This window comes from Girardinichthys multiradiatus, chromosome 13 (assembly GCF_021462225.1).
Source record: "Girardinichthys multiradiatus isolate DD_20200921_A chromosome 13, DD_fGirMul_XY1, whole genome shotgun sequence".
NCBI lineage: Eukaryota > Metazoa > Chordata > Actinopteri > Cyprinodontiformes > Goodeidae > Girardinichthys > Girardinichthys multiradiatus.
This window is the reverse complement of record NC_061806.1, coordinates 42,334,706-42,352,968: the sequence shown is the minus strand read 5'-3', so window position 1 is coordinate 42,352,968 and position 18,263 is coordinate 42,334,706.

Genomic DNA, 18,263 nt, shown 5'->3' with positions numbered 1-18,263 from the left:
TCATGTTTGTTGTCATACTTGCCCGTTCAGACCACCGACAGTGTTGGGTCGAAATGTGAGGAACAGAAGTGAATTTTGTGGAACATCACGTTCTGCCGCATTTTTAATATGTATGTGTGTTGCTCTTCATCTGCTTCTGGGTTGAATAGTGCTTGTATATTGGATGTGAAATTCACAATGTTCTACTACGTCAAGATGCGGTTTGTTACTTTTTCTATCGTGTCACTGTCTCATTTTATTTATTTTTTTTATATTTAAGGACCAGCTGAGCATCTGGAAATAAAATCTCAGTTGTCTATGAGAAAATTGGCCAAATTATTCAGACAGTAGGTAAAGCCTTCAGTCTCTGTGTCAAGCATCCATTATCCTAAGGTAAATTAATCTTCTCCAGTGCAGACAGAGAGTGCGCATAATATTGCATGAGATTAAGTAATGTGATTGGATCACTGAATCAACATTTCAGTTACATTTGTATATGTACATGTGTGCTCTACATGACACATAAAAACTGCAGCCCTCATTCAGAAGAATGTTTCAGCAGATCCAAAATAATCGCTGGCATTCTGGTTCTGGTAATGAAACTATGTATGCTGCAGAGGTAATACATGCTAACCTACACCAGTGAAACACAAAGCTCTGTTACAAGGATATAAAACTCAGTGCCTTGCAAATGTATTCACTGAACAGCATATTGAAGACCAACTGAGCCATGGTAACTTTATGGGAGCTGCAGAGATCCACAGCTCAGGTGGGAGAATCTGTTCAGAGGAAAATTGGCAAATCTGACCTTGTGGAAGAGTGGCAAGAAAGGTATTGATGAAGAAAGCCATTAGTTTGCCACAAATCATGTAGGAGACACAACACAAATGTAGAAGAAGGTGCTCTGCTCAGAGGAGACCAGAACTGAACTTTTTGACCTTCGTGCAAAACACTTTGAGGAAATCAAACACTACTCATCACGCTGAACACACCATCCCCACATTGAAACATGGTGGTGGGAGTATGATGCTGTGGGAATGCTTTTCTTAAGCAGGGACAGAAAAACTGGTCGGACTTGATGAGAAGATGGATGGAGCTTCCTGGACAATCCTGGAGAAAACCCTGGTGTCTCTGGCTTAGGGGGAAGAGAATGTATCTTGCAGTCAGAAAGTTGTGGGTTTGATTCCAGCTGCCTCTTCCTCAACATGTTAACATGCCCTTTGGCAAGGCATTTAACCCCACATTGCCCAACAATCTGTGTATCAGTGAATAAACGTGTGCCTCTTTGTGAGTGCGGCTGGATGTATATGCCTCTACTGTAAAGAGCTTTGAGTGTTGGTATAAGTAGAAAAGCCCCATATTCATGAAGTCTAATTAGAGGCTGTCTATTTCACAAGTGTCTGCAATGAGAATAAAACCCAGCTCTGATCCTTGTGGGACACCGTACAGGATTGAATGTGTCACAGAGAACCAACCTCTGGGTCCACAGACGGCAGGAGATCCTACTTCTACACTTTGGTCAAGATACTGCCTATTCATAAACTCACCAAAGAACCCTGATTGATCTATTTTTTCCTCTGTGCATATCTTCTGCAGCAGTACTGTGTTCAGTGGCTGAACTGATGTGTGGCTACATTGACGGAGAATCACACAACCTTCAGCTTGTTGACCTGCAGGGTGGCATCATCAGAAACACCGGCAGCGTTTGGGTGGAAAAAACGACACAGAGTGGAAAACTAAAACGAAATTGGATGTGCAGGAGCAGATCCAAGCTGTGCAGCTAACTGTATCAGTGCTTAGGATCAGACTGCTCCATTCAGAACTCTGAACCCGTCTTGGTCCATCTGCAGGGAACATAAAGTATGATTCTGTTTTTTAATATATTTTTGCAGCTCTAGTGGCCTTTATTTTCTTATTCCAGTGAGCTGACTGGAAAGGGGTGGAAAACATTCAGCACGGGTCAACTGGCCAGGATTCGAACCCGTTACAGTCTGTCTCGAGGACATAGTTTGCAAGTTTTAGCCCTTGGCCACCACCACGCCCCTTTTAACCCTGGAGATATTAACCTGTTTCTGAAGCAAAAATCTGCTTCTGGAGCTTCTGTCTCTGTGTGACCGAGTGTCTGTGGTTCTACCTGCAGAAACAACAACCAGCGATTATCTGCACTGTTGTTACTGCAGAGGTCCCAACAGCTTGGTCCAAACAGGACCGAAGACTCAACTCCGTCACCAGTTTGACACACGTCAGATTTATTTGTGAAACCAGAGAGTGACAAACAGCCACAGAGTCTAAAAATGAACCTGAAATTATAGCTATCTGCATATCCCCGGCAGCTCTGACACACAATCCTCACTGGTCATCTCTAGCTTTCAGTCTGGTTGTTGGATGAAGATGGACTTTTTACTTCCATGAACACAATAAATCCTGTTGATCAAGGACATTAAAGCAGTCAGAAGATCTGTATTTATTTATTGTTGTTCAAACGTTTCAAGATTTGATTTTCAGCACTTTTGACATTAAGGATTATGTTTAAGAAGGTATAGAAATAACATTTTTTGTCCTACTTTCAGTTTACATACTTTCCAAGCTGAATTCCTTACCGTGCCTTAAGCTTCATTTTCCTTTTTCATCCCTTTTTTTAATTGTTGCATTTGATGATAGAGAAGCTTTTAGATCTGATTGAAGTAAGGTCATGCTTTATAGCTTTAGACTCCAACATAAAGAAAAGTCGATGCTTTTTCCAGAAGCTCTGAACTTTAACCATCTAGATCTGCACAGGTTGTTGACAGAGACGTCTCAGTTTGTTCCTGAGATGTTCCTGCTCTGAGTTCCTCCAGGTTTTTAGTTGTTAAGGTCAAGATGATTGCTGCCTCCAACAGAATAATGACACAGATCATTACAAAACAGCAGGTTTCAAAATGACCCTTATGGGAGACGGTAATTACACACGGCTTCATTCGACTGACTCCCAGCTGTACGTCAGATATGAAACCAGTTACCTAATTTTTTTCTAATAAATCTCCTCCTCCTACTATGGATGTAGAGACGTGCTTCAGTAGTTTAGTTGCAAAAAAGTTCCAGATTTCTGTTAAGATCGCTGTTGTAAAGCTTGTTATCGTATATTTCTCATCTGAACGATCCGTCCACACTGAGAGGTAGCTAATGAACACTCCCGAACTTCATGCTTCATTTCTCGGATTGATGGAGTTTACAGAAGATGAAGGAAAGGCAGTGGAGCAGCTTAAGGTCACATATTCACCTTATAGCGCCCTCCACAGTTATTGGAACGCCTGGCACATTTCTATAAAGAGAATAAAACAACTTTAACTCTTAAATGAAACTATTTAACCTTTAATCTGATCAAATTTATGAGCATAGGAAAAAAAACCTTTACATTAATTAAGGAATCATTGTTTTATCTAAAATACTGGAGCCACACATGTAAAAACATCTCCAAAGATCGCTGCAGCAAAGAGCAGCAATGTAGGGATCATCAGGTCTCCATATCAACCCTTCAATGCCATCTGCATTACAGCTGGTCATTTTGGAGCCTTTTCTCTCCTACCATCACAAACATAAGCCTGTGCAGTTTGTTAAACTCTGCTGGTACTTGAACTGGACCTCTGTTGGATAAGGCCCATGTGTAGCTTTTTAATAACAACCCTTCAGCAGGTCTGAAGACCTTAAAGCCCCGTTCACACAAAGCTGGTTTAGGGAGCATCTGCCAAGCTTCTTGGTTGGATAGGGGATCTCGTCCACACGAGGTGGCAGCGAACCCGACTACAGTTGAAACCTGCTCCCGGACTGGAAAAGTTTAAAGCCACCCCCCTGTGGCAGCTCCGTGTGGACATCCCTAATCGCTTAACTGGCTACAAACTGGTGGGTTTACCTCAACCAGCCAACCACAATTGGAATGGCGAACTCCAGAGTTGTGGTTGTGTTTCAGAAATCATTTAATTTACTGTGAATTTTACAAGAACATCCACTTCTGGTTTCAGGTGATTTCATCTTTATGGTCAAACCTTTCTGTGGAGATACCGTCTTCGGCCCTTTGACCCTTCAAAGCATGCTGTCAAACGGAGGATGAATACGTGGTAAACCACCCACCTCTTGACCATCGCTGGCTCCAGTGGAAGATCTGTGATGCTGTGGGCCTGTTTCTCTTCTAAAGGTCATGGGAACCTTGTTAGAGTGCACAGCATCAGGAGCTCTTGGAACACCAGGAGCCGTTAATAAAAACCTGGTTTCCTCTGGCAGAAACTTGATAATGGGTCAGAACTGGATCTTCAGCAGGATAATGATCCAGAACATGTGGCCACATCAACACAGAAGTGGTTCAGATGAATTTATTTTAAGTCTGTTTATGCATCTTCAGCAGGAGGACCAATAAGTGAAGCAATGCTCATAGTCACATAAAACAGCACAACTACTAATCCATTTACATATTGTGTTAAAATATTTTAACGTATTTTTTTTCATTTAAATATATAAATTCTGTCTTAATGACAAAAACATTTATCATAGTTTGGAGTTGTGTTGACTTGGAGACACGAATCGTCAGTCTGTAGAAATATTCGTTCTTCTCCGCATTTAACTCAACATTTCAAATGGTTGGAGGTCAAAGTTTAGTAAAACTTCCTTTTAATGAAGCTGGCCTCAGATAATGGACTTGTGTCTGTTCTGGTTCTGTTAGATCTCAGTGCTGCATTTGATCCAGTCGACCATAATATTCTCTTAGAAAGGCTGGAATATGCTGTAGGGATCAGGGGAACAGCGCTAGGCTGGTTTAAATCTTATCTGTCTGACAGATTCCAGTTTGTTCATGTAAATGATAAATCATCTTTAAACTCCAGGGTTAATTGTGGAGTACCACAGGGTTCAGTACTTGGGCCAATTCTCTTTACTATATGTATGCTTCCAATAGGTCAAATTATCAGGCAGCATGGGATAAATGTTCACTGTTACGCTGATGACACTCAGCTTTACTTATCCATAAATCCTGATGAACCCAACCAGTTAGATAGACTACAAGCATGTCTTGAAGACATAAAAACTTGGATGACTTTAAATTTTCTGCTTCTAAATTCAGACAAGACAGAAGTTGTCGTCTTAGAAATATCCTGTCCAGGAGTGACGCTGAAAAACTAGTCCATGCATTTGTTACTTCAAGGCTGGACTATTGTAATTCTTTACTATCAGGATGTCCACAAAATGCAGTTAAAAGCCTTCAGCTGATTCAAAATGCTGCAGCAAGAGTTCTGATGAAAATTAAAAAGAGAGATCATATTTCTCCTATTTTAGCTTCCCTTCATTGGCTTCCTGTTAAATCCAGAATAGAATTTAAAATTCTCCTCCTCACATATAAAGCCCTTAATGATCTAGCTCCATCATACATCAGAGATCTGATTGGTCCATATGTTCCTAACAGAGCACTTTGTTCTCAGACTGCAGGTTTACTGGTGGTTCCTAGAGTCTCTAGAAGTAGAATGGGAGGCAGATCCTTTAGTTATCAGGCTCCTCTCCTGTGGAACCAGCTCCCAGTTTTAGTCCGTGAGGCAGACACCCTGTCTACTTTTAAGTCTAGGGTTAAAACTTTCCTTTTTGATAAAGCTTATAGTTAGAGTGGCTTAGGTTATCAGGGAGGGAACCTTCCTCCCTCCCTGTTGGTTGGAGTAAGGGGGAGTCAGGTTTAGCCTAAACCGGCTCAGTTATGGTTGAGGTGCAAACACACCCTCCATTTCTGCTACCTGTATGACCCCTTCTTTTTTCCAATGGTTATAATCAGTCTGACAGAGAGAGGTATCCCAATCATTGTGGTTTTTAGTATAACAATGACCATCAGTGGGACCCTTTGTGGGGTTCCTTGAGACGACATTGTTGTAAATAAGCGCCGTTTAACTAAATAATCTGAACTGAAACTATCTGTGTAGTTATGCTGCTATAGGCTTAGGCTGCTGGAGGACATAATGACCACTTTCACCCTCTCTGCTACATTCTCACACTACTCTCCAATTTTGCATTATTTGCTGTTATTTCAGTTTTTAACTTTATATTCTCTCTCTTTTCTCTTCCTAGAAGCTACACCTGGCCTGACTCTGTGTCTACCTGTGACACCTTTCTGGAGAGGGGCATCGTCCAAGCTTCTGCTGGCAACAACTTAATGCTCACCTTCTACAGATGATCCACATGGCCCTGTCTTTCAGTGTTTAACCCTTTCTCTCTCCTAGACATGGCTACTGACTGAGCTTCTACTGTAACTAACTCTATGTTCTCTCTTTCAGACTCTAACCTTGAAAACTGGATCAGAGTTTATCTGTTCTTTCTTTCTAGATGAAACGACTAAAGGAGCTACATCCATTAACATTTACTTTTCCTTCCCATAGAAAGTACTCCTGTATCAGTGCTTCTTTGTTCTCTTTGTGTCTCTGCTCTGTTTTCTCAAACCTCCAGTCGGTCGTGGCAGATTGCCGCTCACACTGAGCCTGGTTCTGGTTCTGCTGGAGGTTTCTTCCTGTTAAAAGGGAGTTTTTCCTCTCCACTGTCGCTACATGCATGCTCAGTATGAGGGATTGCTGCAAAGTCAACACCAGTGACTGTCCACTGTCTCTACATGCTCATCCAGGAGGAGTGAATGCTGCAAGTCACTGACTGGATGCAATCTGCTGGGTTTCCTTAGATAGAAAAACTTTTTATCCAATTTGAATAAATAACTGAATCTGACTGAACTGTTCAATGGTTACGATTAATAGGAATGTATGAACCTGACTGTTGTGAAGAACCTTGAGACGACATGTGTTGTGAATTGGCGGTATATAAATAAACTGAATTGAATTGAAACTTTTCTCCACCATCAGTCTTTCTAACCTAAATGAGCTAAAACCTGTTGATGATTTCCAGTAAATCAGGGGCAAGACACACAAACACATCTGTGTTGATGGACTTTGCTCGTTGCTGCAGCAGCAGCAGCATCTGTTTGAGTGGAATTTAATTTTAATTTCACACCCGTCTGTGAAAAAACAACGATCTGACTCACAATCACTGAACGTTTACTTTGGAAGAGATCAGTTAATGAGTTGTCCTCTCGGGGTAAATATTGCTGTCTGGGAGAGAAACTGAGAAATTAAACCAAAACCACTCAAAGAGTCTCAGACTCCCAACATATTTACCCTGCGTCAGCAAAGCTTTGCTGTAATTATTTCTACAATTTGCAATTTTAATTTCTCTCCATCTCTTGGTGGAGGGTTTGCTATCTGTTAGTTTTTTTCCCCACCAGAGGATTATCCCACAGTTTGTTTCATGTGGAGCAGGGTAATGTTATGCTAATGAGTTCATCAGAGTGGGAGAAGGAAATTACCATGATGAGGAGCAGATAGCGCTCCGAATCATTTGGGAGACAGATGAGTTTATTATATATTGGAGACAAGGAGAAGATTCCCAATCAGACTGTTAGGTGTACAGCATGGGGATGCGTTCATGTCGGAGTAATCCAATCACAACCACATCATCAAGTGAAAACACAATGCAGTCTAATAAAGTTCATAATGCTAAATGGTTTAGAACTTTTCTGCATGAGGAAGCCCAGCCTTAACTTTGCAGCTACTTGTTGTCTTGAGCAAACACATGGCGACAGTGGAGAGAAATGGTTCTCTTTAACAAAGAATGAGCCTCATCTGCAATGACTGAATTCATCCCTCTCTCTAGGTGGCGCTGTTTTTTATTAGGGAATGTATTTTAATGCAGAAAGCATATTTAGAAGTTTCTCTACACAGGTTAGATACTTGGTTTAAAGAGTTTTGGTTAGAAAAGGAATTTGTTGTTTCTACTTGTATAATTGCTTCATGTAGATGCATCCGTCCATTCATCAGCTACGCCTGATTATCTGTGCGGGAGGGTCAGTGTCTATCTCCAGCAGTCATTGAATGAAGAGGTGGGGTGCACCCTGAACAGATCACCAGTTCATTACAGGGCAACAGAAAGACACACAGGAGAAACAACCACCTAGGAGTGACCAATTAACCCAGTTTGGACCATGGGAGGAAGTTGAAGTACCTGGTGAGAAACTCCTTGCATAACCCAGGCTGGGATTTGAACCCATGGCCTTCTTGTTGCAAGGCACCAGTGCTAACCACTGTCTGTATAACTGTATGAATGTGTCTTAATTGTCCATATCTTATGATGTAAAATGCTTTGGGGCAGATCTTTTGGTAAAGTTCCTTGTTGTGAATTGGGAAAATATAAATTGAATTGAATGGATTAAGTTCATTAATGAAATATTTTTATTTCTTCCTTTCTCAATGATTTTAATACTTAATTCTTCTTCCAACATGAATTAAACTGAAACACTTCATTCTAGGGCTGCACGGTGGCGCAGTTGGTAGAACTGTTGCCTTGCAGCAAGGTCTTTCTGCATGGAGTTCGCATGTTCTCCCCGTACATGCATGGGTTCTCATCGAGTACTTCCTCCCACAGTCCAAAGAAATGCCTGTTAGGTTATAATTGGTCACTCTAAATTGCCCTTAGGTGTGTGAATAAGTGTGTGCATGGTTGTTTGTGTGTTGCCCTGTGATGGACTGGAGACCTGTCCAGGGTGTACCCGGCGTCTCACTCATAGACTGCTGGAGATAGGCACCAGCTTCCCCGTGACCCACTATGGAAGTAGCAGTAGAAAATGACTGACACTTTATTCTAACAATTTCTTTCAAACTATTAGTTTTTCTATATTTGTTGTATTTTCTTCTATTTAAGAACATAATCAGCAGCATGTAGTTGATGTCATTTGAAGAAGATGACTGGAACCCTCCAACCATTTAGTTCCAGCTGTGGTGGAAATAAGGTGTTTGGAGGTAAACTGATGTCCATGTTCTCACCTGGACGTACCATAGATGGCCTCAGTAAGGCTGCTGCTTGCTGATCCAGGAGATTGCTGTCCATTGATCTGCTGTAATTAAGAGATGAGAGCTCCTTTAGCAGGAGCACGCTCAGGTTAAAAGAAGCATGACATTCGAGTCCTCCATCCACTTTACTCAGACTTGCATCACCTGCTGGTTTCTGACCAAAATAACTCCGGCAGGCCCGGTGGGCCGGATAATCACCCTGTTTTTAATAAACACTGACTCAGGTGGTCTCTGCTGTCTGGCCTGCACCACATAAATAACTGTCCCTTTCCATATTATGCAGAAGTCAAACTCAACCGTACCTCCAGGAGCAAATCCAAACCCCCTGCCTTTCATCACGTCACCGCCAGGCGATTGGTTGGACGTTCCTTTGTATGGTTATCCAATCATATTCCACTGCCATGGCCACAGAGCCGGGCTTTCTCACAGCGTCCAGTTAAAGGTTTCCATGGGGCCAGGCTGGCGAAAGCTCTGCGGTTTGGGGTTCAGGAGTTGAGATGGATCCATGTGGGTCGGTTTATTATTCGGACCCTGTTATTATTGCCATCTGGGAGGGTAGTTACTGTCGTGGTGCTGCATTACACACGACTACTGTTGTACACCTAGGAGCTCTGCAGTTCAGATTATTATGATGGTTTTTCTTTTCACTGCTGGTCAAACTTAAAGTTTATGATTTGTTGCTGTTTTTGCTTCTTTGTTATGATATGAAGCTAAATTTTCTGGAAACGCTGCAGGTTTGGTGTCTTTTTCTACATTTTTCCTAAAGTTATGTGTTTCTTTAAATTTAAAGTTAAATTTAACCATCCTTAGAACCTGGCAAAGAACATTTCTCTGTTAAAACCCCAGAACATATGGGGAATGTTCATTCTACCCTGACAGTGAAGTCCTTTTAGGAAGTTCTCGGTTTGTCTTGGAGTCTGGTCCCAGTGGGAGTTGATTGGGTAACCTTTAAAAGGAGGCGATACAAGAAGATTGCACGGTGGTTCAGTTGGTAGCACTGTTGTCTTACAGCAATAATGTACTGGGTTCAAATCCCAGTCTGGGGTCTTTATGTATGGAGTATGCGTGTTCTCACCTTTCATGCTTGGGTCCTCCAGCTTCTTCCCACAGTCCTAAAACATGACTGTTTGGTTAGTTGGTCTCTCTCTAAACTGTCCTTATGTGTGTGTGAGTGCATGGTTGTTGTTCCTGTTTTCCTGTGATGGACTGAAGATCTGTTCAGGGTCCCTCTAGCCCAATGACAGGAGATGGGTACCAGCCGCCCCCCTGCATGGATAAGTGGTTATAGACGACAGATGGACATTAAATTTAATCTTTATTTAAACTTCAGATTTTGGAAATGTTTATATCTGAGCAGAATTGGTTTAATTTTTGCCTTTTTCATGGAATAATTCCTCATAACTGTTTATTGGTGCTTTCTTTGGTGGATTGCAGCTGTCTGGGCTATGAAGCTATTAGAGAAACTATAGGTTTCAGCTCCAACAAACATGTGAAAATGGTTTCAAGATGTTTTCCTGGGTTCATGTGAAAACTTCTTACAGTCTGGAAAACCTTGCAGGGAAGAGCAACGCTGAGCTTTCAAGTTGAAGCCTCCAACTGATGTTTCTCTCCTTCATTCCTCTGACTCAGTCCTTGCTGTCCTGCTCTATGAAGAGGACCACATGCAGACAAGCTCTCTGTGAGTCAGCTGACCCTGGATCAGGCCTGCATGCCTTCCCATTGAGCTCAGCACAGATCAAGAACACAGTGAGGTGGTGCTAAATACTGTATAATGTAGGGACGTTATTCTTCCACAGTGTTGGTCCCTGGTATGCTGCGTTCTGGCCAAACTGGCCCGCTGTGCCCAGAGTGTGGTTCTGATACTCTCAGAGGGAGGCTGTAAAAGCTCTGCATGCCTTGTCCTTTTGTCTCTGATCCGATTTCAGTCTCCCGGTTCGGCTCAAAGCATCCAGGAGCGCTTTGTGCTGTTTAATCATGAAAGACACAGACGAGTTGTAGATGATTCAGGTACCACAGAATAAGAGGCAGCTGTGCCAGATATTAAATTCATACAAATAAGTGGATGTGAAGATGTACAGAGCCCAGCAAAATTATTCACACCCATTGAACTTTCCCATATTTGGTTGAAAAGTTTGTTTCAACCACAAACCGCAATTTATTTTACTGGGATTTAATCTGACAAAGAATATTACAAAACTGTGAGGTGGAGGGAAAATGAAATATTTTTTAAAATTTTATACAAATGACAAACTGAAAAGTGTGCTGTCCATTTACATTCACCCTCTCTTACCAAATATGCCTAAATAAAAACCAGTGTGACCAATTTGCTGCAGAGATGTGACTGGTTTCTGGCTGTGTGTCATTGAAACCAGGTCTCACAATTCTGCATAACTTTGTGTCAAACTGTCATAAAATCCCAGCAGATTGCATAGAGGTTTGTGTTTTTAATGTGACAAAATGTCCAGAGGTGTGAATACCTTTTCATAGATTGTTCCTGTGGTACATCTGGTCTGTTATGAAATGTTGAAAGGAAAGCTACAAGGGGTTGGACAATGAAACTGAAACACCTGGTTTTAGACCACAATAATTTATTAGTATGGTGTAGGGCCTCCTTTTGCAGCCAATACAGCATCAATTCATCTTGGGAATGACATATACAAGTCCTGCACAGTGGTCAGAGGGATTTTAAGCCATTCTTCTTGCAGGATAGTGGCCAGGTCACTACGTGATACTGGTGGAGGAAAACGTTTCCTGACTCGCTCCTCCAAAACACCCCAAAGTGACTCAATAATATTTAGATCTGGTGACTATGCAGGCCATGGGAGATGTTCAACTTCACTTTCATGTTCATCAAACCAATCTTTCACCAGTCTTGCTGTGTGTATTGGTGCATTGTCATCCTGATACACGGCACCGCCTTCAGGATACAATGTTTGAACCATTGGATGCACATGGTCCTCAAGAATGGTTCGGTAGTCCTTGGCAGTGATGCGCCCATCTAACACAAGTATTGGACCAAGGGAATGCCATGATATGGCAGCCCAAACCATCACTGATCCACCCCCATGCTTCACTCTGGGCATGCAACAGTCTGGGTGGTACGCTTCTTTGGGGCTTCTCCACACCATAACTCTCCTGGATGTGGGGAAAACAGTAAAGGTGGACTCATCAGAGAACAATACATGTTTCACATTGTCCACAGCCCAAGATTTGCGCTCCTTGCACCATTGAAACTGACGTTTGGCATTGGCATGAGTGACCAAAGGTTTGGCTATAGCAGCCCGGCCGTGTATATTGACCCTGTGGAGCTCCTGACGGACAGTTCTGGTGGAAACAGGAGAGTTGAGGTGCACATTTAATTCTGCCGTGATTTGGGCAGCCGTGGTTTTATGTTTTTTGGATACAATCCGGGTTAGCACCAGAACATCCCTTTCAGACAGCTTCCTCTTGAGTCCACAGTTAATCCTGTTGGATGTGGTTCGTCCTTCTTGGTGGTATGCTGACATTACCCTGGATACCGTGGCTCTTGATACATCACAAAGACTTGCTGTCTTGGTCACAGATGCGCCAGCAAGACGTGCACCAACAATTTGTCCTCTTTTGAACTCTGGTATGTCACCCATAATGTTGTGTGCATTTCAATATTTTGAGCAAAACTGTGCTCTTACCCTGCTAATTGAACCTTCACACTCTGCTCTTACTGGTGCAATGTGCAATCAATGAAGACTGGCTACCAGGTTGGTCCAATTTAGCCATGAAACCTCCCACACTAAAATGACAGGTGTTTCAGTTTCATTGTCCAACCTCTGTATAAAACAGAAAGAGACAAGAAAATGATTTCACAGAAATAAATAAATTCATGTTTTCATTCTTATATTTCTTTTGGGAGAAAGAAAATAAAATCTTTATTGTTAAAAACAATCTAAAAATGCTTCATGGTTCCTTGGTGTCTGTGACTAATAACCTCCGAGTGGAGGTCATGTGTTTCAAAGTTGGAAAGCTCCTTTCAGGGCCTCATTTAATATCTAATCTTGTTGTAAAGGAAGGTGGGGTCAGGTCATGGATAGATGGATCAGGGTTGCATCTGGAACACTGAGGGTGTTGCTCATGTGTGAGGATGTGAAGAAGAAGCACAGCCAATAGCTCCCAATGAATTGGCCTCTCTATGCTCCAACCCTTCCAGCCCACAGGCCCAAAGTAACCAGATGAACTGGTTCCTATTTTCACCAACATCTTATTTATTTTATATTGATGAAGACAGCATAGTTAATATGTAGAGCTCAGAACTCAGAGACCAATAAAACCACCTGCTATGAATCCTGTTTGAGACCTGGTGGACCCAGTTGGCTGGTACTTCTCTGTTTGTGTAAGTATTGGGTAACTCAGGGGTTAACTGGCTTGTGCAATGGCTTAACTGTAACTTCCTTAAAAGGAGGCACCTCATATGGAAGTTAGTCCTGTTAATACCTACCTCCAGAGCCCTTAAACACAGCAATGAGAGGGTGAGACAGGAGAGTGTTGTTGCTTTTGTATTCCTGAATATGTGCCGAAGGTACGAATGTGTAAAAAAACCCCGGAAGTAGAAACCTGAGTCCAAAACTAAAAACACCCTCGAAAAAGCAAGATGATCACCAGACCAACTGATCCCTGAGGTTCTGGGATGTTTTAGTAAATCCCTTGTTCAGGTGTTTTCAGACATTTGTAGATTCGGATCCTTACCTAAATCCACGCCCTCTGCTTCCTGACTCGTCTAATGATTAATCTGAGCTCTTTCTCTATTCTTGCTTAAGTAAATTCCCAGCTTACCTGGAAATACATCCTGCCTGCACCTGTCCCATTAAACTGTCCAGGCATGAAACTAAAGCTGCTCCGAGCTCTGTTTGGAAAATGAAATCACTCAGAGGAAAAATTCACTGAAGCTGTTCAACCCATCATCTGAACATGGAGAGAGGATGGACCAACTGGAGACCTACCAAGTCATGGAAGTCCACCGAAACTGACAGGCTGGGCAAGGGGAGCATTAACCAGAGAAGCAGCCAAGAGGATCATGGTAACTCTGTAGGAGCTGCAGAGATTCACAACTCAGGTGGGAGAATCTGTCCACCTTGCTTCACAGGTAAATCAATAACAGCTCTATGCAAGCAATCAGCCTGCATTTTAGCCACTGGTTTTCCTCTGTGTCTGAGCCAAATGAAGGAGTGAACATTTGATTGTAGCTGCACCTTCTTGCTTAAAGCGAAAAAAAAAAAACTATTACTGTAGGGAAACTAACAGCAGATGGACTTTATAGAGTGAATGGTGTGACATTTTAACAGCTACATCTCTGTAATACAGTTAAACCCTCACACAGACGGATTATGTGGGGAAAGGTGAGACTGTGGTACAACCCCAGCATGACTTATTTAAAACGTTCTGGTCTCACAGTTGTTGAGAGGAACTTGCTAATTTATGCATGTACACCTTAGCTTAGCAACGCTGGTCAGAACTGGAGTAGAAATTTCTATGTTACCTGAATGCTGCCAGAAAAACAGTTTTCATTACAAGTGGTCATTCAGAACCACAGGGAATTTCATCCAGACTGGATTCACCATGTAGCTTTTCCTTCGGTTGGGCGCCTGTTTGTTAGGTCTCCAAGCTTCTGCTTTGAGATAAAATGTCTCCTGACGTCGTCCTCCTCTCTTATGGTCATAATAACAACATAAGATTTCACTTTAGGAACTCTTGAACCAGCCTGAGAGTTTGCTACCACTACTTTTGTCTTATGTGAGCACTGGGAACACCTGAGCTCAGCATTCCAAACGTAATCTCATAACTCTCTCTCAAGCCTTTTAGATATTTTTGATTTCAGTCATGGAAATAAACGTATCTATAGTGAGCTACAAGTCTGAATACAGTGAAACAGGAAAAGATTTATCAGTACCCTTTAACATTATACCTTGATGATGAGTAAGCAGCCAGGGGTGGTTTTAACAGGGGTTCAGCAGGATTTTATGGATAAAGTCCAGAGGTGTTTGTGTAGGTGGCTGATTGTGACCATGTGTGGTTCAGGAATGAGGAGGCCACATTATGGGAAGAGTGAACAGAAATAGCTCTGCGGGATCCGGGCCTCCAATGACCTCAGCTCTCTGAGTACTATAAGTTCTGTTTAGTCTAAGCAGCTGAATTTCAGGATGACTCATTCAGGAGTTTTATGACTGATAATTTGAAGGAAATCCTTTGTGCAGCTCTGGGGATAAATATTTGCATCAACTCATACATCTAGATAAGGCTCCAGATGAGGCAGAGCGGATGCTGTCTGACGGGGGGTTCTGTTTCTGACCCGTTTATCAGTGAGGATTTGACAGCGACAGACCAGTCCCTTTATCCTGAAATGTCAAACTAACTTGATGCCGCTGTGTTGACTAAACATACAGGTCCTTCTCAAAATATTAGCATATTGTGATAAAGTTCATTATTTTCCATAATGTAATGATGAAAATTTAACATTCATATATTTTAGATTCATTCCACACTAACTGAAATATTTCAGGTCTTTTATTGTCTTAATACAGATGATTTTGGCATACAGCTCATGAAAACCCAAAATTCCTATCTCACAAAATTAGCATATCATTAAACGGGTCTCTAAACGAGCTATGAACCTAATCATCTGAATCAACGAGTTAACTCTAAACACCTGCAAAAGATTCCTGAGGCCTTTAAAACTCCCAGCCTGGTTCATCACTCAAAACCCCAATCATGGGTAAGACTGCCGACCTGACTGCTGTCCAGAAGGCCACTATTGACCCCCTCAAGCAAGAGGGTAAGACACAGAAAGAAATTTCTGAACGGATAGGCTGTTCCCAGAGTGCTGTATCAAGGCACCTCAGTGGGAAGTCTGTGGGAAGGAAAAAGTGTGGCAGAAAACGCTGCACAACGAGAAGAGGTGACCGGACCCTGAGGAAGATTGTGGAGAAGGGCCGATTCCAGACCTTGGGGGACCTGCGGAAGCAGTGGACTGAGTCTGGAGTAGAAACATCCAGAGCCACCGCGCACAGGCGTGCGCAGGAAATGGGCTACAGGTGCCGCATTCCCCAGGTCAAGCCACTTTTGAACCAGAAACAGCGGCAGAAGCGCCTGACCTGGGCTACAGAGAAGCAGCACTGGACTGTTGCTCAGTGGTCCAAAGTACTTTTTTCGGATGAAAGCAAATTCTGCATGTCATTCGGAAATCAAGGTGCCAGAGTCTGGAGGAACACTGGGGAGAAGGAAATGCCAAAATGCCAGAAGTCCAGTGTCAAGTACCCACAGTCAGTGATGGTCTGGGGTGCCGTGTCAGCTGCTGGTGTTGGTCCACTGTGTTTTATCAAGGGCAGGGTCAATGCAGCTAGCTATCAGGAGATTTTGGAGCACTTCATGCTTCCATCTGCTGAAAAGCTTTATGGAGATGAAGATTTCATTTTTCAGCACGACCTGGCACCTGCTCACAGTGTCAAAACCACTGGTAAATGGTTTACTGACCATGGTATCACTGTGCTCAATTGGCCTGCCAACTCTCCTGACCTGAACCCCATAGAGAATCTGTGGGATATTGTGAAGAGAACGTTGAGAGACTCAAGACCCAACACTCTGGATGAGCTAAAGGCCGCTATCGAAGCATCCTGGGCCTCCATAAGACCTCAGCAGTGCCACAGGCTGATTGCCTCCATGCCACGCCGCATTGAAGCAGTCATTTCTGCAAAAGGATTCCCGACCAAGTATTGAGTGCATAACTGTACATGATTATTTGAAGGTTGATGTTTTTTGTATTAAAAACACTTTTCTTTTATTGGTCGGATGAAATATGCTAATTTTGTGAGATAGGAATTTTGGGTTTTCATGAGCTGTATGCCAAAATCATCCGTATTAAGACAATAAAAGACCTGAAATATTTCAGTTAGTGTGCAATGAATCTAAAATATATGAATGTTAAATTTTCATCATGACATTATGGAAAATAATGAACTTTATCACAATATGCTAATATTTTGAGAAGGACCTGTACTAATGCTTTACTCTACCTCACACTGACCTCAGATCAGCCTGCAGCAAGTGTGTTTCTCCCTGTTTGAATCCAGACACACTGAGCAGAGGCAACACTGTCATTTCTTAAACAGACGTTCAACTGAAGGTACATTTCATTCTGGAGAGTTACGTTATGTAACTGTGAGTCTAAGTCATTCAGTCAACAGTCAGACTGTGCTGTTTTTTGGGATGTTAATGTTTTCCTTATGTTTAAATCCCCACATGGAATAGGAATATGTTACAGTGACAGATGTGTTTTCGTTGCTATGCCAGAGGTTTTCCTGTGGGCGGCTTTCTTTGTTTTCTTCTGTATTTGTTCTAAAATAAAGCATAAAAATAAACTCAGAAGACATGATTCATAAATCGTATTTAGTCTGTCACGTCTTACTGCGGCACATAACTACAAGGCAACAACAGTCCTTCTGTTGCTAAAATAGTTTCTCACAAAATACTATTTTTCTTTTCTTCAATCTTTAGTTTTTAACTCTCAGTGTTTCTGTGCATTTATCCAAGAAACTGTCAAATGCACCAAAATCTGAACACCTTCTCTGCTAGAGCAGTCAAGCGAAATAAAAACTGTTTGAGTTTTCCTTTAATATCTGCACAGGAACACATGATGATTATCAGTTGTTTCCATCTACGTCTGAAAGAAAAGGAAGTCGTTTTTATCTGATGTTTATTATCAAATTAATTATCTTGTTTGAAGCGTGAGCTTCAGAGATGATTGGCCATTCTGTTTGCCCTTTCAGATATAAAAGAAAAAGTCAGTGCCGTAAGACAGAGCGAGTTTCCTGGAAAAGGTAGCCTCATTCTGACTCACATTTGCTTTAAAACTGTGATGAGATTCCTGCTTCCTGGCAGGAAACCTCAGATCCTGGACGTATAAATGTGTCAGTGACAGCCTGTTTTTGTCTGCTGTACATTCAGTCATTCAAGCAGATAAGATGGACAGATTGTGATGCTGGAGCCCCTCAGTTGCTTGTTCTGTGTCCCGTCTGAAGTCTCTGCAGCACAAGCATGAGGATCTTATCTCAGCTTAAGTCTCTGTTGGTGAATCAGGAGCTTTGTGTGACCTACTGCAGATGTTTGATCAGGATAAAGCCTGAATGCTTCACTGAGTTCATCTGATTTCAGCCTTTCTTAGCTCACCTGGATCTGAACACTTGGTGTGAAGAGGGCAAATGGGAAGGCATGATGTAAACAGCAAGTTTATGGAGCTCTGCAGGAGGATCTGGAAAACCAGATCCCAGACACTGATAGGTCTGTAGGGACTGGATGTCTCTGGCTGCTTGACTAACTCAAAAATGTGCCGGGAACATTTGTGCTTCTGGAAAGTTTGCTGTTGGA